Here is a 20,893-nt window from a genome sequence, read left to right as displayed (position 1 = left end):
AATCACTTATTGTTGAATTATGCTGTTTATCTTTTTCTTATTTTTATGTAAAGGAAACTAGCCTTTCATCATATAGATGCAAACATTTTTTTCCAGTTTTTCTGCCCTTTTGATGGCAGAGCAAGGGTCTGGATTCCTGACATTTTATTATCTGGTAGGGCTGATTTCACCACTTTGGTCTCCTTTTACAGTTTTTTTTTTTCAGAGCTATCATATCGTTTTTTTTTTTTTTTTCCCCAGATCAATACTAGTATCATTTGATTATCCCAGTAATATTTTCATTCAGATTGCATTGGGTTTATAAATTAGCTCAGAGATGCTGTCAACTTTACAATGTTGCATTTATTCAAGAAAATCCACTAAACCTTGGTGAGAATGGTGGGAGTCTATGGCATTTTGGCCTGGAGCTGCTTCCAGATCCCCCTCAGCTGCAGGGACCAGTGGTTCTATCAGGGCAGAGTAGGTTTTAAGGACCTACCTGCAGCCTCACTGCCAGAGGGGGTTGACTTGATTGACAGCAAATTTGGAATAATCCATGCTTGGTACATTGTCAAAACAAGAGCAATCTTGGTGGCAATAAATCAGGGAATGCCAACATCACAGCTAGCTTGAGACTGTGATACTGGTTGGAGCAAGCAACAGACAGACCAGCCAGAAATTTCACAGGAATATCTGGGGAACATGACAGCTATTATGGGCTTTGATAAGCTCCCACATATTCTTGGTGATATGGAAACTGCTTAGACAAAAATCTACATGCATGCTTATGAGAAACCTAGCAGGCCCTCATAGCCTACTGATCCTTGGCCACACATGAGGCCTTGCACATACAAAAAGTAAAAGCTGGGGCGGATTTGCTAATGGCCTAAACTTTGAATGTGTTCCCCACCCCCTCACACATATCCATCAGCAGAAGGTGGAAGCCTTACTAGCTCACTCACTCACTGACCACCCAGGGCAACCCCTGGGAAGCCATGCTTAAAACTAAAAAGAGGAATTTAAGAAAATGAGCAGAGACATCAATGTTATTTTTCCAGGTGGTATAAAGGGTCACATGAAGTCAAGTATGTGTAAATGACTTGATTTACCATAAAATGTTATACATACATGGGCATTATTATCGAGTCCATTCACCTAGTGCAGGGAAATCGATAAGAAAAAGATAACCCAGTAGAAAAATGTACGAAAGACTTGTGCAGACACTTTGCAAAGGAGGATAGGAAAATGGCCAATGAACAGAGAAAGAGATGCTCAAAATTATTACTCATCATGGCAATGAAATTAAAACTACTGTGTGTCAGGAAGGGGTTTCCCCCTTTATCCATCTTGAGTTCTTGTGGCTGGACTAATAATAAAATTGACACAAGACAGATTAACAGAAGAAAAACACAAATTTTAATTCGTGCACACAGAAGTCTCGTAGAAATGGAACCTAAGAAGTGGCCAAAGCAGGCAGCTTTCATATCTTTTAGATAAAAACAATAAATTTGTGAGAAATTGACAGGAAATTTGTGAAGAATCTAACTAAACAGAGTTTGGGATTGGGGTAGTAAATTCAAGAAGTAACAAGTTTTGTTTGTACAGGCTTCTTGGCCTGAACGCTCTATCTCTGGTGATAGGGTGTCCTTTTACCTCCAGATGCCAGGAGTACGCCTGTTGTCGAACCCAAGTGCATGTGCCTGAGGCACAGTGAGGCCAAACAAACCGAAATGTTGGAGTTTGGAGCAGAGGTAGGTTTATCGCCGGGCCATGCAAGGAGAAGGGAGGGGATGGCTCATGCTGAAAAGACCCACACTCCCTGATGGGCTTCAGGGAAGCATTTTTAAAGGCAAGGTGAGGGAAGGGAGTTGCGGGCTGTGTGACTTGCCTCACGCACAATTCTCTGATGGTGAGGTAACAGGGCCATGTCACAAGGGTTAACATTGTCAATCCTCAGACTCCCGTAGCTCTGGGGACAACATGCTCATGGTCATCAAGTAGTTAACTTCTTCCATTTGGTGGGGGTTTTAGCATCTATAAAATGACAGTTCTCCTGGCCCAACTGCTGTTTTTGTCACTATGTGTTCACATTCTTTCAGTCATTAATTCTTGAGCCAGGCTTTTGTGACTCAGGGGAGGCCTGGGAGACAACGGCTTTTCTACAAAGAAGAGGCAGGCAGAGGATATGGGGGCAGGAGTCTGTCCCAGGAAAGCCCCATAGGGTCCTGCTCACTTACACACCTTTCACATGAGAGATTTATTTCCTACTTGCAGGGGGACAGAGAGGTGGGTTCGATCTCCGGGGCCATGGGGTGCAGTGGCTTGAAGCAGAATCTTAGTTCCCTGACTGGGAATTGAACCCAGCCCACAGTGATAAGAGTGTGGGATCCTGGTTAGGATCACACTAGACCACGAGGGCCAGCAGGCTTGAAGCAGGACCTCTCTCCTTGACTTCTTTGAAGAAAGAATTCAGTAAAGAGACAGAGGCAGTGAAGCGGGTTGTGTTTATTAGAGGCGAAGTACATGTGGAAGAACACACAGGCGGGCTTGGAGTGAGTCATGCGCTTTTGGGGTGGCTTAAATTGCTTATGTTGGGGCAGTTTTCTGGGTTCCCTCTGGCCAATCATCTTGCTCCATGCCCATATTTGGTCTGACTCAGGGTCCTCTCTGATGTCCGTGCATATCTTTTAGCCAAGATGGATTGCAGTGCAAGGGTTTCTAGCCCATATTATGGGCTGGCATCCCTTCCCTTCCCTGACTCGTGAGGATCTTTTCTGCGTATATGTGGTCTGGGAGGTCTCCTTGACCCAAGAAAAATGTGGTCTCCTTATCTTTTACTCAATCAGAGTTCTGCTTCTGCTGTTATCTTCATCTTGAAGTGTCAACAGCAGACAAGTTCCAGCGGCTCAGCCTGGGGCCCAGCTATCTCCTGCCTCACGTCAAAATGTCCCTCTTGCATCAGTCATTTCTTAACTAACTTTAACTCAAAGCAATCAATATACCATTAAGTCATATGCTGGGATGGCCTGCCTTGGGCCTTAACACATGCAATAACTCTACACACTCACCAAAGTGGGTAAAATGAAAAATATAGGCAAGCATCAGTGAGAACGTGGAGCAACTGGAACTCTCATACCCTGATGGTAAGAATATAAATGTAAACAATCACTCTGGGCTGCTAAAGCTGAAAATATATGCACACTGTGATCCGGAAATTCCACTCCTAGGTATTTACCCAACAGAAATTCATACGTATATGCAGAAAATGACGTACGTGAGATTGTTCACAGAGGCACTATTTGAAAAAGACCTAAATTAGAACTAGTCCAAATGCCCATCCAGATGAGAACGGAAAATCTCAATTCTGTACACAATGTATATGAACGAACTTTGCTACCTGCAACAGTAGGGATGAGCCTTATAGCCAGAATGATGAGCAAAAGAAGTCAGACACAGAAGAACACGTGCTATGTGGCTCCACTTATGAAAAGCTCAAAAGCAGGCAAAACTAATTTTGGGTGTTAGAAGTTAGGTCATTACCCTTTTGGAGAGAATGAGTGGAAGGGGGACTTGGTATTAGTGTTCTGTTTCTTGATTTGTGTGGTGGTTATTCAGTGTATTCATCTTGAGAAAATTCTTCAAGCTGTACATTTAAGATTTATGTACTTTTCTGTATGTGTGTTATACTTTCATTAAGAGTGAAAAAAAAAAACCAAACTTCACAAAATAGCTACCATTGGTCATTGTGCTGGTTTCTGGAGGTTTCCAGACTAAATCTCATGTTTGGAGACTACTATCATGTGTCTTACCATTTATTCTCCAGGTAAACACCTCTAATTTGTCCATCTACTCCAGACCCTTCATCATCAGTTTGCCCTCTAGTGGTCTCACCTCATTTTTCTAGGTTTGTATTGAAACAGGATGCTCAGAATTAGATAAAAGCAATCCAGAAGAGGTCTGCAGAGCAGAATACAATGGGACCATCACCTCCTTCAATCCGTGCATTATACTTCATTTAATGTAGCCCACAGGTGAATGTCCACCCTCTAACCACAGTTGAAAAACTGTAGGCGTAATTGTCTTGTCCCTGGCAGGCCCTACCTGCCTGTTATAAACAAGATAGTGAGAAGCCATGTTTAATACTTCAGAGGACAAAGTATTTTCACTAACTTTGTCACCTTCTATTTGCATATAAGTTACCAGAGTGCTAACTACTGGTGACTCAACTTAGTTATTAATGAAGACCTGGCAAAGCTGCTATCTGGCAACACTTTGTTAACAGTTAATTTGAATTACTTTGTACATTTATAAACAGCACTTCATTTCCTGAGTCATTCTGACTTTTTCCTTTTTCAGGTTGACCTTGCCCTCTATCTTTCAGTTCTAATTAAAAAGATTAAATAATGACAACTAAACTTTACATAGGGCTTACCGAATACTAGCTACTACCCTACTGCTCTTTACATGTGTTTACTCATTTAATCCTCATGACATCTTTTTGAGGGAAGTACTATTATTTTCAGACCCATTTTACAGCTGAGGAAACTGAGACATGGCAGGTTAAGAAAACTTGCCAAGGCTACATGGTTAGAATAAATATTTGGTCTTTGTTCCCAGTTCTTGGCACAGAGCCCCTAAAGTCCTTGGGATTTCCTGAGTGATAGGAATGCCTTTTGTTCTCCGCAAAGAGCCCCTTTTGATCACACCTGAGTTTATGCTAATAAGGTGACTTAGGATGCGGCCCCTAGAAGCCTCAGGTTAGGGCTGGTCACCCGAAAGACCAAGTGATTAGAGAATTGGAACTTTTAGCCCCACCCAGAAAGGAGAAAGGCTCCAGAGAAAGGGGAGGCTAGAGACTGAGCTGCAAAACAGTTGTTTGATGTTCGGAGAGCTCTGGCTGGTGAAAAGACGGAGGAGCTCGGAGGGGGGCGCACTCAGAGAGGGCGTGGAAGTTCCCCCTCCCCCATACCTTGCCCTGTGTATCTCTTCTATTTGGCTGTTCCTGAGTTGTTTCCTTTCTAATAAACCAGTAATGTAAGTAAAGAGTGTTCCTGAGTGCTGTGAGCAGTTCTAGCAAATTACTGAACCTGAAGAAGGGGTCGTAGGATCTCCTGATTTATAGCCAGTTGGTCAGAAGTACAGGTGGCCCAAGACTTGTGGCTGGCCTCTGAACTGGGGGAGCAGTCTTGTGGAACAGAGCTTTTAATCTGTGGGGTCTGTGCTAACTCCAGGTCGTTAGTGTCAGAACGGAATTGAATGGTTGAATGTTGGTGTCTGGAGAATCACAGAATTGGTGGCTGGTGTTGGAAAAACCCAGTCAGTGAGTGATGGTGCTGGCATTTGAAGCCCGTCTCATTGCAGAGCCCATGGCTTTCAGGCTCTCTGCTTTACTGCCTCCCCACAACAGGCAAAACTCAATGAATTTCAGACTTTTAAAGCTTAAAAACCCACCACAAATACTTTAATTAGTTTACTTTGCAAATGAAGAGCCAGAAGTCCAAAGAAATCTCCTATCTATCTCTTGGTTCAGCACTTTTTCCATTATATAACATCATGATTTCTTACCAAAATCCAGTTTGTTATCAAAGCACCCTTAGTCACCAATATGCCCTTTCTACAGGCTTGCAGTTCAGGCAATATATAGCATGAGACTATTTTCACTCCATTTCCATCGCTTTGTGGTCTCTATCCAAACCTTTATGTTTGCTAACATAGCATTTTGGTGCAAGTCCATCAAGTACATTTATGCATACACATTCCATAAATTACACAAGGGCATGAATATTTTTCCTTCTATAAACCATTCTTCTGATATTTTGATTACCTTATATAAACTGGGCAAACAGCTTCTCAGAATATAGATGAGAGTTGCATTTAATAAAAAGAATAGTTTCCTATATAGAGAAGCCCCCAAGGTAACTGGAAAGGGTATTTTATCACACCTAGTACAGGTCACAGTAAAAGATGTGATTCTGTTTATGTCTCCTGTGAAGCTGTTGGCTGGATCTTGGGCTCTGAGAGCCAAAATTCCTCCAGATCTCAATTCTTTAGAGAATTCTCTAGAGAAACTTTAGAGAACTAAAATTCTAAGATGTGTGTTTTGGATAGAAGCTGAGGGTTATTAGCTTAGTGCTTCCAAGTATTGTGATGTGGGACTTTTATCTGAAATGACTTTGTAGATATGGTTCTGGGAAAACTGATAAAACAAGACAATTTCATGCTAAGTCTTTGCCCGAATGTGCCATTAATCAGCTGTGTGACCTTGGCAGGACTTTCTGGGCTACAATTCTCTTGTCTAAAAACTGAGGGGCTTCTTGAGCTAGAACGGACCTGAGAGGGTGTCTAGTCCAAATCCTTCACCTTATAGATGAGAAAGTGTCTGGGGTTTGGTGGCCTCGCAAGCAGAACCCATTAGGAGGACTTGGATGCAATTAGGTTCTTTGGTAGGTGACCCAGGAAGCAGAAGAATGGGGTGGGCAGAGTAGCAGGGGAGGAACTAGTGGAAGAACGTGTTACAGGGTGGTTATCACAGTAGGCAACTGGGTCTTAGTCCACTCAGGAGCCTTCTGAAGAAATGTGTAGGCCTCACAGGCATCTACTGCTCACGGTGGAGGCTGGGGCCTTTATCACTCCCGCCCCCTTTAGTTGAGGGGTGCCCCTACCGGCCTTGACTTCCCCACCACAGATGGTAGGCTAAAGAGGCTGTGAGAAAGCCCTGGGACAATAAAGCAGAATGATGCAGGGCCTGCACCTGAGGCAGACCCTGGTGCCCTGGACAGAACCATGGCTGGAATCTGAGAGGCAGAGGGAAACAAAGCCAGAGAAGTGATGACTTAAGATTTGACCTGCAGCACACAGCTAAAACTATGTTTTTTTAGGAGGTTTTTTTTTTTTGCATATTTTCGTGGTGTGTGTATGTTTTCTTTCCAATTAGGCACTGTTGCTTAAAGCAGTTACTAAGTGTTAGACAACTCTGATGAATCCAAGCTTTCAGCAAAAGTTCTGCCCAGAGCAGCCCCTCAGAGAATATTTCCTCATTTGTTCTGGGGGTAAAGAGGAAGGCTAAGTGGCCAGAGTGAAAGGGTGACCATAGAGCCTTCCTTCTGATTCTTCAGCACCCAGACCTAAGAGAGCCAAGCAAAGCTAAAATGGGATAAGACCAGAGGGACAGCCCTGAAATGGCCAGCAGCCAGCGGAGATGACAGGAGGCAGAGAACTGTGACGGTGAAGAGGCCAAGCCAGACCTGAAGCGGTGGGTGCTGGGCCAGAAGATGAGCCATCGGAGGTAGCAAGACTCGGACATTTCTACAGCTCCCAGCTCCGGACAGGAAATGGCTTTAGCTTCCAGAAGCACAGACATTGACATGGAGCAGGCAAAGGCGGGTAAGGTGTTTGTGCTCTCTCTCCCCTCTGGGGGAGCTAGAATTCAGACTCCCATCTTGACCATGCACCCAAGGCTGGTGACCATGGCTCTCATCTGCTTTTTTTTTTTTAAATTAAATTTATTTATTTATTGTTGGCTGCATTGGGTCTTTGCTGCTGCACGGGTTTTCTCTAGTTGCGGCGAGCAGGGGCTACTCTTCGTTGCGGTGCGTGGGCTTCTCATTGCGGTGGCTTCTCTTGTTGCAGAGCACAGGCTCTAGGCACACGGGCTTCAGTAGTTGTGGCACGCAGGCTCAGTAGTTGTGGTTCGCGGGCTCTAGAGCGCAGGCTCAGTAGTCGTGATGCATGGGCTTAGCTGCTCCGCGGCGTGTGGGACCTTCCCGGACCAGGGCTCGCACCCGGGTTCCCTGCGTTGGCAGGCGGATTCTTAACCACTGTGCCACCAGGGAAGTCCCCTCTCGTCTGCTTTTGCTGTGCCACTAGATGCTTTCAGGGGAGAGACTCCTCAGAGCTGGGAGCAGGTTAGCCAGGGTGATGTGGAGAGAGTGGGGTTGAGGGAAAGGCATCTTGCCCCTTTGTGTCTTCTGGGTACTGAGTAAAGGGCGCTCCTTTGGTGGCAGATTTCCCTCTGCCTCCCTGCAGGACTTCAGTGGGTTTGGGGCTGATCAAGGACCACAAGGCGGCCATAGCACACACAGCTTCTGTTGGGTGGTGTTTGGACAGGGTTGCTGGAGAGGTTACTCCTCACAGCACAAGACCATCCAGAGGCCTGCAGAAATCAAGGGCCAGCGTCCGGAAGGGCAGGAGGACAAGGGACCTCCCAGTGGGGAGAGGGACCGGGCAGGGGCTTACATGTCTAGGTGATGCTGTGCAACAGCGTGGTGGGGATTCTCTGGGTGCAAGAACTCCCAGGGCGCCCTAGCGTTTGGGGCCTTATTACTGCAAGGTCCTATCTCATCGACAGGTAATAGCTGTTGGGTGAGGTTTCACGGGGTTTGCAAAGCAGACAGTCTCTAAATGGCTAAACATTTGTGTGTCTGGGCTGTTTTTTAAATAATTGGATGTGTAAAAATTTAAGTTTGGCACTGACAGGCTTTTGAACTAACAGGTCTCTGCCTGCAGTGAAGAAGTACATAACCTAGGGGCTAATCCGCAGAAGCCACGGTTGGCTGTTTTATATAACATTCTCTGAGCATCAGGAACACAGCTATGCAGAACTGAGAGTTACCGTTCCCCCAAACAGACACCCTCCCTCCTCCTCACACGTAGGCACTTTTCCCCACTGCTCTGCCTGGACTCAGAGGGTCCACATGCCCCTTGGAATTCCAACCTTTCCTTCACCGTGAGCTCAACTCAAACAGCATCTGTTGTGTAGTCCCCCCAGACTCCCTGGCGGTTCACCTCCCTGTTGTTCACCCCCAGCTCTCTATTTCTCTTTTCTATCACAGGGTGCAGTTTAGCTGTGATAGCTGTGTCCACTACTAGACTATGAGCTGTTTGAGGGAAAGAGCCAGGTATGAACTGAACTGTGTCTCCCCAAAATTCATATGTTGAAGCCTTAACCCCCAGTGTGACTGTATTTGGAGATAGGGCCTTTAGGGAGGTAATTAGGTTTAATGAGGTCATAAGGGTGGAGCCCTAATCGGATAGGGCTGGTGCACTTATAAGAAGAGGAAGAGACACAGGAATTGCCCTCTCGTTGTGCACAAAGAAGCAGCCATGTGAGGACACAGCAAGAAAGTGACCATCTTCAAGCCAGGAAGGGAGTCCTCATCAGAAAACAACATGTTGGCACCTTGATCTTAGACTTCCAGCCTCCAGAGCTGTGAGGAAACAAATGTCTGCTGTTTAAGCCACCCAGCCTGTGGTATTTTGTTATGACAGCCTGAGAAGACTAATACAGAGCCCTATCTTTTTCCCCTGAAAATCTCTCACAGCACTTAGAACAGTGGCACATGGAAACCCCTTAACAAATGTTTACTGAATTGAACTGTAGTCCTCAAATAAATGAGGCATTCATGGTGCTGGTGGTGCCCTGGGTCTGGAATCTCTGACAAACCCAGTGGTCAACCCTTCTCCTTGCACACTGTAGGAGAGAGACCAGCCCGCCAGTCTCCTCTGCAACAGAAATATCCACAAAGCTCTGAGACCAGAAAGTCTGATGCTAAGCCTCATTTAGCAGCAAAATCTGAGCTGAACAAGTATAAAACTACTTAAGATTGTCTGTAGGGTTTACTACAGAACCATGAATGATTTTGACTACTGAGCACCACCCCAGCTCTGGCTAAATGCATTATAAGAGCTATGGCTCAGGCATCTACTACACTTCTAAAATCTAAAAACTTCAGAGTTCCAAAACATATTTGGCCCCAGACTTTGGAATAAAGGATTGTGGACCTGTGCTATATAAAGGGGTTAATACCAAGCCCACAAGTGTCAACTTGAGGAAGACCATGGGAGGCACTGCTTATCTGGTGTGTAAGTAAACTGCAATGGCTATTTGAACAGAATGAGAAATAACTAACCTAAACTGGGGAGTTGCCTGATTGGAATTAAAACGTTGTTGATGTGCATGCTACGGATGCCGGCATTGTTTTTGAGCAGTTTATTCCATCAGCCTACAGAATGTGCTGAGTACAGTTTTTAAAGATGCACAATGTTACCTAGGAAAATAGCAGCCGTGTAGTTTAAATTCCAATTGGCTTTTTATAAATTGTGTTTAACAACTGGAGAAATCAATAAGAATGAAATTATAAGAACACTCACAACTCTTCATTATGACTATCAGCGTTGCTACTACAAATAATATGAATAAAAAATTAATCTGCTGAATTTACAAAGTCAAGCATGTTTTTAGCAGAGCATCTCAAAGTGTTTAGTATCTAGACTCTACAAAGCCTACAATATGAGACTGACACTGTTTCTTCCCTTGAGGAATTTATAGTCTTGTTGAAGGTCAAGACCCAGACACAAGAAATCATTGTGAACGTTACGAGGCAACATATAACCCAGTGCTGCGTTAAATATAATCAAGTACGTGGAGCAGATTCACTGCTAAGCCTTCTTAAAGGCTCCAGAATGCCTGTGCAGCTTGGGCTGGTGGGAGGCCCCTGGTTGGAAGCCAGGCTTAGAAAGTGTGTCTTGAAACTGCATTTGAATAGCAGTGCACTGCCTCTGCTTAGATTTTATGGGGTTTTTAAAAAAATTAATGTTTAGGGCTTCCCTGGTGGCGCAGTGGTTGAGAGTCCGCCTGCCGGTGCAGGGGACACGGGTTCGTGCTCTGGTCCGGGAAGATCCCACATGCCGTGGAGCGGCTGGGCCCGTGAGCCATGGCTGCTGAGCCTGCGCATCCGGAGCCTGTGCTCTGCAATGGGAGAGGCCACAAGAGTGAGAGGCCCGCGTACGCAAAAAAAAAAAAAAATTAATTTTTATTGGAGTATGGTTGCTTTACAATGTTGTGTTAGCCTCCACTGCACAACAAAATGAATCAGCCATACACATACAGATATCCCCTCCCTTTTGGACTTACCTTGCATTTATGTTTTTTTAAAAAAATAAATTTATTTATGGCTGCGTTGGGTCTTCACTGCTGTGTGCGGGCTTTCTCTAGTTGCGGTGAGTGGGGGCTACTCTTTCATTGCAGTGTGAGGGCTTCTCATTGCGGTGGCTTCTCTTGCTGCGGAGCACAGGCTCTAGGTGCACGGGCTCAGTAGTTGTGCCTCGTGGGCTCTACAGTGCAGGCTCAGTAGTTGTGGCACACGGGCTTAGTTGCTCCGTGGCATGTGGGATCTTCCCGGACCAGGGCTCGAACCCGTGTCCCCTGCATTGGCAGGTGGAATCTTAACCACTGCGCCACCAGGGAAGCCCCCCATTTATGTTTAATTGGAGGATCTTGGAGGAGCTTTTGGCGAGTTGGAGGAGGGTGGTACCAGCTAAGTCATGCTTCAGAGCCACATCACTGCTGCTCTGGGTTTTTGGCAAAGCGAAAGGTGAACTATGGCTGGGGCAATCAAGGAGGCTTCCAGGAAAAGTTGGCCCTTGAGCTGGACTTATAGGTCGTGTGGACTATAGATGACCTGGAGAAGGAAGAGGATCTTTGGAGAGGAGTCTGTTGGGGGCAGGTCATAGTGAGAAGTACACTCGACTCAACTGGAGAATCTGTCTTGGGGACAGGAGGTCAGAGAGTTCTGAGGCAGACCAAAAAGTCCTATTTTCCAAATGAGTAAAAGGAAAATCTGCTAAACGTCACCAGATTCCAATAGAAATGTATTGCCTTAGAATTTCAGTAACTGCACAACCGGCTTAGGCGCGCTTCATGAGCGGACACCTCACCTCCTTTCCCACTAGGGGCACAGTCTTGGCGGTACGGATAACACCGTGTGACGGAATCGTTTGGAATGTTGACCTCAGCAATAAGAAGGTGCATCAGTACGTGACAGGCAGTGGGTGCCTGACAAGCCTTGGCAGCTTTGAGAGCTGGGGCCTGGGTGTTTGACTGACTTCCAAAACCGTTTGAAAGGTCAGAGCTGAGGGCCGCAGGGGCAGCCCTCACCTTGACTGCTGGGGAATTAAGTGAGATGCTACAGGAAAGGGTTAGTGTTCAACAGATGGCAAGTGCTATAACTCAACATCAGAAATAGTGCAGACCCAACACGTATCCTATCCTTCCAGTGAAATGATGTAACTTCCCAGAAGCTCTCTGTTTCTATTCCAAGTCGAGGTACTTCTGGTCTGCAAGAGCAACCTGGCTTTCTCGAGAATCTAGCATCTTTCTAACACATTATTATTACTTAACAGTAACCGTTCGTACGTGTTTGCTGTTTTACAAGTATGTCCAGTTTTACTTGTCCTCACCATAGCCACAGGCATTTGACAGGGATTTTTTTTCTTTTTTTTGTAACTGAGATATAACATTCATACAGTAAACTTTGTGAAGCACATGGTGTGGTGAATGTTTACACGTTTGCTCCTGTATAACCAGCAGGTCAACATATGGAACATTTCCAGAATCCTGGAGGTTCTCATGCCCCTTCCCAGTCAAGGCCCCTCAGAAATAACCACTATTCTGATTTCTATCATCACCCATTAGTTCTGCCTGCTCTTGGACTTCATGTAAATGGAATCTGCTATCTTCCACTCGACATAACGTGTATGTGATTCCTCTGTGCTCTGCACACATACCGATAGTTCAATAGTTCCTTGCTGGGCACTATTACATTGTCTGAATGTACCACAATTCATTTATCCATTTTCTCTTGGGCAGACATAATTAAACAAAGTTTACAAATGAAGAAATTCAGGGCCAGAGTGACTTAGTCCCTTAGACCCTAAGGTCAGGCAGCGGGAAGGTCAGGATTAGAACTGGAACTGTCTGTCTCCAAATCCAGGGCTCTTTCTAACGTTCCACTTTGGAGCAGCCGTATTTTCTAGAACTTTTTTTTAAGGTTTCAGAATTTTGAACTACTTAGTTCAAACTGCTGAACTAAGGAGTTCAATCAAAAGATAAAAGCAAACAATAAAATCCCCATTTTGTTGGGAATACCATGTGAAAATGTAGGTAGGTACTCAGGATGAACACTGTGCCCGTGGCAGGCTTTGAAGAAATGCTTAATGGTCCTGATTCACATGGAAGAAGTCCTGGAGTGATGGATTCAGTCCTTCAACTCTCTGTGTTTATAGTTACAGTCTGAGTGAGACAGGAGGAGAAGTACCACTGTTTCCCTACAGAACACTCTGCACATGGTTGGCTGGTCCAGGGTGTGTGTGTGTGTGTGTGTGTGTGTGTGTGTGTGTGTGTGTGAATCTAGCATGCTGCTAATCGTGAAATTCCAAAGCCCTGCTGTGCACATAGGCACACACCTCTCCCTGCAACCCTGCATTGTAAACCCAGACACATTTCTTTTCCCCTGCAGGCCCCGGGCTCCCAGGACCTGGCTGTGGCCACTCAAGCTCTTTTTTTCAAAGGGCAAACTGCAGAGTCTTGCTCCAGCCCTGGGAAGCTAGTGTCTGGCACCTGACAGGGGGAGAGAAGCTGGACGCAGCTCAGAGTGATTTGTGCGAAACTGGGATGGGGAAAATAGAGCCAGATAAGGATTTGGAGCAATTAGACAAAATAACAAATCACTTCTTTGTAAATGCTGCAAATCAAATCCTAAGTCTAGGGCCGAGAACCTGTTTTCTGTTCAGCAAACAGGTTAGGAAGGGAACCACTCAGACTGAATGTGCTTTCTCCAAAATGGGTGCTAAATACGGGAGTCTGCACTGTCAGGAAGAAGAGAGTCTTTTCCATTTATTAGCAGAGAAATTACATTTCTTGCAAGAGGTGTCACCCAAGCCACCTCGGCTTACAACAGTAAAAAATTCAAAAATCAAGTTTTCTCTCTGGCAGTCGTGTGTCCACTTTCAGACCCCCTCCCCCCATGACATCATCTCTCCTCCCAGCCCAGCACCCGGTGGGCAGGGTCCCCCTCCATAACCACCACCCCTGGACATGTCTGTCATGACTTTTTCTCCCACAAGGACACATAGCTACCTCCCCTCCCCTCATCCACAACCAGCTCTCCTGTCTCTCTTTTCTGACCCCAGACTCAACTGTTCTCATGTGTGCAATGCTCTCCCCTCATCAGAGAACGTTCTGGCAAAGAAACCTCTGAGATGGCTACCACCCAGGTTTGGACCGATATCTCCATGGACAAACCTTAGAGCTTCATGCCAGCAGGAGACTCCTGCAGCTGGGCATTCAGGTGGCTTCCAGTCTTTTGTTATTTCACATCATGCTGCCATGAACGAACTTATGAGCATATCAGGAAAGTGTATCCCTAAAATGGAATTTCTACGTCAAAGGAGACGTGCATTACTATGTTTGACCATTATTGCCAAGCAGCCAGCAATTTTCCCATCCACACTACTGATTAACTTTAGAAGAGGAGGGGCTGATTGATGGGAGGATGTTATAAAAGGGAAGGATGAACCTGACCCTGTCATGTTTCTTCAACTTTAATGTTTATTGAGGTATAGTTGATTTACGATGTTGTGTTTAATTTCTGCTGTATAGCCCAGTGATTCAGTTATACATATATATCCTTTTTCATATTCTTTTCCATATTCTTTTCCATTATGGTTTATCACAGGATATTGCATATAGTTCCCTGTGCTATACAGTAGGACCTTGTTGGTTATCCATCCTATATATACTAGTTTGCATCTGCTAATTCCAGCTTCCCAATCCTTCCCTCCCCCACCCTCTCCCCCTTGGCAACCACAAGTCTGTTCTCTAGGTCTGTGAGTCTTTTTCTGCTTCATAGTTATGTTCATTTGTGTCATATTTTAGATTCCACATATAAGTGATATCATATCCCTAGGTCCATCCATGCTGCTGCAAATGGCATTATTTCATTCTTTTTCATGGCTGAGTAATATTCATTGTCTATATATGTACCACATCTTCTTTATCCATTCATCTGTCGATAGACGTTTAGGTTGTTTCCATGTCTTGGCTATTGTAAATAGTGCTGCTATGAACATAGGCGTGCATGCATCTTTTCAAATTAGAGTTTTGTCTGGGTTCTTCAAATTTTTGTGTATGTTTCAAGTCATACTTTTAATACCAGAATATTTGTTGACACATCTGAAAGGATCAAAAGACACAAAACTAGACAAGTCGGCGGCAGTTACAACACAGTCATTGCTGCAGCCACACGATGTGTCAAGGTGTCTGTAAAAGCACGCAGACCAGCCCATGCTGCGCGCTCTCCGGCATGGGGTAGAGCGCTTGACTGCACCGTCCGCGCGCTCAGCCTGCAACGTGCCAGCAAACGTGTTCGCTCATTTCTTACCTCTCAACCACAGCAAATGGCATCCTGTTCACGAAAGCGTGTCTCTTCAAACAAACATCAATTTTACATGATAATCGGAATTTGGTGACCCAACAGTGACAGTTCACGGTGCTGCCTCAGTGTGGCATGGGACACTGATTAAGAACCACTCACCCAAAAGCCAAGCAGATCCCCCAGCGGGGAGCGGGGAGTATGGGAGGGTGCCAGCAGTGGGTCACAGGGATCTGACAGGTGAGGGACTCCCAGCATTGGGAATCTGGAAGTAAGATGTAGGCAAGTCCAGGCATCCAGGGGGAACTGCTGCAAATATTGGGACAAAGTCCTGAGACCTGAGCTTAAGGATGGGGTCACAGATCAAGGGAAGACTGTGGTGCGTGAGGCTGAGTCTCATCCCAGGAAAACCAGGATGTGATGTAGGGAATTCGGTAAAGATGAGGGCACTAGGACAAAACGAGGATTCAGTTCCTATAACCAGAACGTGACAAGGCTTAGTTCCAAGGAAGCATCCCAATGGCTGGAACCGGGGTTGGACAGTTTACTGACCTTGGGCTTCAAACTGGTGGCAGCTCCAGGGCCGAGCTTGCCTGCTGGTGGTAGCTGTGAGGAATGGGGAGCTAGGAGCTGGACAGTTATTTCCCCGGCCACTTGTGGAATAAGCTTTAAGACCAACTTAAGCAGGAGTGGCAAAACACTTGAGTCAAAAGACAACTCTGTACGTGAGAATTTTACAGCCTAATTTATGGAGTAACACATGTTGAAGGAGAAGGTAGACCGTAAACTTTTAGCTAGAGCATAAAGATGAAATCCCAAATGATATGCCTCCCCACACTGCAAAGCCGCCAAGGCTGGGGGTGCAAATATTATGGGAGGTGCCAGCAGGTGGCTGCTGACAGATGGCCATGGAGAGAAGGAGCCCCCTCTCACGTGTGGGCTTGCACAGGACCAAAACACCGGCAGTGTGATCGCTGCTCAGTCGGTGCTGTCACGAGCCTGGGTGCTCCTTGGGGGAGGGGCTTGCCTGTCACTTTTTTGTCTCAGTGATAGCAAATGCCTGGCCCTATAAATCCTTGTGGAATAAATGGTGAAGACAAGAAGGAAGCCATTGTCTCCAACCCCATGTCTTTGTCTTGATGGGACAGAACAGCCACTGGACGAGGACATCCTTAGATGTCACCTTTTATGGGATGAATTCTGTTCCCTTCAAAAAATGATACATTGAAGTCCTAATCCCCCCAGTACCAAAATGTGACTTTATTTGGAAATCGGTTCACTGCAAGTGTGATTAGATAAGATGGGTCACACTGGAGTATGTCGGCCTTTAATCCAATGTGACTGGTATCCTTATAAAAAGAGGAAAGGACACAGAGGGACACAGACACACTAGGGAGAAGGCCATGTGAAGGCAGAGATTGGAGGGATACAGCTGCAAGCCCAGGATGCCAGGTTTTGCTGGGAAACCACCAGAAGGTGGAAGAGGCAAGGAAGGGTCCTCCCTTACAGGCTTCAGAGGGGTCATGGCCCTGCTGACACCTAGATTTGGGGCTTCTAGCCCCCAGAACTGTGAGGCAATACATTTCCATGGTTTTAAGTCACCCAATTTGTGGTTCTTTGTCATGGCAGCCATCCCTAGGGAACTAATACATCACCCAGACTACCTCTTCATGTTGGAAAGAACCAGAATTAAGTGAGGCTGCCCCTAGAAGAGAATAAAACAGCTTAACATTCGCACAAGGGGGGGGGGAGGGGAAACAATAAACAAATAAATATGGAAAAATATAATATGCTATACTGTGATAATGGCATAGAGAAAAATAAAGGGGGGGGGTGGGATATGGAATGACAAGGAGATGTGCAGATTTAAATGAAACAGACAGGAAGACCTCATGAGAGAAACCCTGAGGAGGTGAGGGGGTGAAAACCATGGAGATGGAAAAGGCACCCAAGGGGGACTGGCCTTGAGGTTTGCCAGGGCAGGCAGCTGGAGCAGAGCGGGAAGGAGCAGAGCCAAGGCCACTGCGAGGGGGACCCTGGCTGGTACCTTGAGTGAGACAGGAAGTTGTCAGAGGGTTGTGCACCGGCAGATCTAGGGGACAGAAGGAGAGATTTGTGCGTTAGGAAGCGTGCAGAGGCAAGCAGGAGGCCAGAAGGAGAAGGATGGGGTCACACCCCATGAGGGCTCTGGGTCCGGAAAGAATGGTGATGACGACTGGGCAAGAGCCAGAAAGCAACACAAGACTCAGAATCACAGGCATTAAAATGCAAACTTTCACATCTGATGACTTGTTCCTGCCTTTTCCTTTAGAGGTTTGTATTTTAATAGTAGGTGCCTAGAAACACAAATCACCACCAGGAAAGGATGAATCATTTTCCCAGGACAGACCACAGGCCAAAGTATCTCTTAATAAGCTCAGAGGTAGTGGGAAAGGGGTGTTTTCTGCAAAGCTGGAGAGTATACATGTAGCTAATTTGAATGATGTGAAGTTTGACTATGAAAGGTGTTTTCTGCACTCTGACAGGAGTGCAACTTGTCTGTGCTCTGTAAACAGCTCTTGTTAAACTGGTAAAATTGGAAATAGCTAGAGGCTTCCTTTGAGTCTAATGTTCCATCTGGATTTGTCTCTGTGGGTCCTTTCAGCTACTGGACGCCCCTCCCTCCCCAAGCCACAGAGGGCAGCTTGGCAGTCATAATAGAGGGAACCTCACCTGGGTGCCCACTTTTTGTGTCCACCCTGACAAAAATGCTTCAGTCCCCAGGCAGAGGCTCAAAGCAACTAACATTTATTGAGCATCTACTATGCGAGGGACACTCTTCTGAAGTCTGGGAGTTCAGCAGTGAATGAGATGGACACAGTTTCTTCTTTTATGAAGCTTATATTAGTTGGGAGGAAAGGATAGACAGAAAATAATAAGAATATGAATAAGGCAGTTTCAGAGTGTGAAGTGATTAAACGAAACAGGAGGGTGCTATCATAGGCTGGGTGATGAGGGAAGCCTTTCAGATTCGGTGTTATTTGAGGTTAGAAAAATGAGAAGCAACAACATTTAAAACAGATAACCAACAAGGACCTACTGTATAGCACAGGGAACTCTGCTCAATATTCTGTAATAACCTAAATGGGAAAAGAATTTGAAAAAGAATAGATATATGTAAATGTATAACTGAATCACTTGGCTGTACACCTGAAACTAACACAACATTGTTAATCAACTATACTCCAATATAAAATAAAAATTTTTTTAAAATGAATATAAAAAAAGAAAAAGAAGAAACAGTAGATTTTCTATGCTACTATAATAGTTTGCCCATTACATCCCAGTCTTATAATTCTATAATGTGATGAAAAAGTATTAAAATCAATGGAATATGGATGCCAAAAAAAAAAAAAGAAAGAAAGAAAAATGAGAAGCAACAGCCTTGATTGTTGGGGGACCAGGACTAGGGTGTGGTGAGTGAGGCACTAGCCTTGGGTGCAAAACATAAGGGGCACCAAAAACTCGGTAATCATGATAAATAATATTTGTAAAAATCAAAATGCATGCCAAAAATCCATGAGGAATGAAATTTCAACATTTTAAATAAAGGTCTGACAGTGCTGGGCTGGGCCAGATTAGAGCCTGAGGCCAAAGGAAAAATGTGTGTCCCTATATACATGTTTTAATGTATTTCTTTAATGGTTCATTTTTTCTCCAGAGGTAGATTTTGAAACTATTAGTGATAAGTTTGCTTCATTAAAGCCAGATTAAGTAAAAGAGTATATTCTGTTTAGGGGATTGTTATAGTAAAGGGTTAAGTCAGCAGGCTCGGGGTGCTCAAACCCTACACATCCCAAAGAAAGGACTGGTCCTTGATCAGCTCCTGGGAGATAACCTATAACAACTCATTTGGACATTGGTGTGCTGATTAGCCAAGACTTGGTTACTGATCCAGATATGAATAGCAGAAGAACCTGTAGGCTGTGTATGGGATGTGGCTTTTTCTGATATGCCAGCTGACCAAACCCTGCCATGTAAATTCTTGATAGCATATTACCTGGCTACTCCTAGAATTAAAATGCAAAATAAGTACATGTACTGAAGCATTTCAAAGTATATTGTCAATCCCAGGTACCAAATAGAATAGAAACATATACAGTGTATCCATGCAGTGGAGGAAGGCTTCATGGAGAAGGTGGGACAGGGGATAAGACCACAAGCAGAGGTTTAGTAGCTCTGCTTTAGAATGACCTGGGAGTGTAAAGACCTCAGCTGGAGATTCTGGGATGAGATACAGGAATCATCCCTTTTGAAGTGATCCCTAGGTGATTCTAGCGTGTAGCCAAGCCCAAGAATCATTGTCTTAAAGGATGGGTAGAATTTGGAAGCAGACAGCATATTCCAAGCAGTTTTTATTAATTTACAGGGTTGTGTAATTAATACAAACCCTGATATCTATCCTCAGCCCACCCTCTGGTTCTGATTCCCTCTCAATCTCAGAACAGGAGAAAGTCTCATCTGGAATCAGACAGAAACTTGAGCCCCACAGTGAGATCTCGGTTTAATGGTTCAATTTTATTAACGGGCGAGAGGGGGTGAAGGGTATGCTTTGAAGGCAAGTGGGTAGAGATTGTGAGTGAAATTCTCTGCTACTCAAGCAGGACTCGTGAACCCCTATCCACTTCCTAGTTCTTCCCAGAAATGTCCAGGCTAAGAGCAGCTCAGCCACCAATCAGCAGTGTGACTTTGGGCAGGTCTGTCTCCTCTGGGAGCCTCAGTTTTTTCATTTGTAAAATGAGAAGGTTGGATATTGATCTCTTTAAGGCTCTTCCAGTTATGACTTTGGAAGATCAGAAAATTATGGAATATTGAAAATGAGAGAAAAAGCAAAAATAAAACTAGCCGTTGGGGAAAGTGTCCAGAAGAGGGCGCAAGATGCTAGGGCTAAACTATACGTGTCCCTGGGAATCCTCCGGAAAGGGATCCTGCAGCTGCTTACTGGAGAGCAAGTGACAGTGAGATGAGCAGTGATTGGAGGACTAGAGTCTCAGGGTTACTTTAGGGGGGGGTCATAGCCTGTGGGCATGCAGCTGTTTACATTGTGTTTACTCAGAGCCACACCACCTCATTTTTCTCCTGTTTCCTCTCCATCCAAACTCCAGTAGATTGGTCACTCCATTCTGGAGGGGGGTGGGGGGGAGGGAGTGGGAGGGTCATTACAGTTATTTACTCAATAGCCCTTGGGTCTTGGAAGAGCTTCCATGACCAGAAGTTTTGGAGATTCTGGGAAAGTGTAAACTCCACTCTTTTCTCTCCCACTTCCCCCAAGAAAAGAACCCAACCCTTTTGCGGCAGAGTCAGGATGCCCAGTAGGAAGCAAAGCCTTTCATTCCATTTAGGATTAAAGTCAAGCTTTAAATGAAACCCCCCTAATTCGGTCTCACTGAGTTGTAAAGCATTGCTATCAAATCTTCCCACGGAGCAAGCTTTGACAGGGGGGTTTTCTTTGCTTGAGGTTATCAATACAGCATTTGTGACAATAGCTCTAAACTTTGTTTGATGTCGTGAGCCAGGTGTATGGAGGGCAGCCACAAGGGCACAGCCATTGACTCCCAGGGGTGGTACAGCTCACCCCCACCCAGTGGCAGAATCTACAGCATCCTTGGCAGTGATAATCCAGCCTCTGCTTGAATTCCCCCAGGGACAGCAAGCTCACTTTTCCA

At 45.3% G+C, this 20,893-nt stretch overlaps 1 protein-coding gene across 1 annotated transcript in view; it reads left to right on the top strand.

Moving 5' to 3' along the window:
• Positions 1-7,229, top strand: part of CFAP53 (cilia and flagella associated protein 53) — a 77,910-nt gene extending 70,681 nt beyond the window's left edge. The window contains exons 9-10 of the transcript XR_009566485.1: positions 1,639-1,730; positions 7,095-7,229. The gene's annotated coding sequence lies outside the window, so the exon portion shown is untranslated. The remainder of the gene's footprint in view (positions 1-1,638; positions 1,731-7,094) is intronic.
• Positions 7,230-20,893: the final 13,664 nt, after the last annotated feature.

Source organism: Globicephala melas, chromosome 13, assembly GCF_963455315.2.
Source record: "Globicephala melas chromosome 13, mGloMel1.2, whole genome shotgun sequence".
Lineage (NCBI taxonomy): Eukaryota > Metazoa > Chordata > Mammalia > Artiodactyla > Delphinidae > Globicephala > Globicephala melas.
The sequence above is the reverse complement of the archived record's forward strand: the minus strand, read 5'-3'. Positions and strand labels throughout refer to the sequence as shown.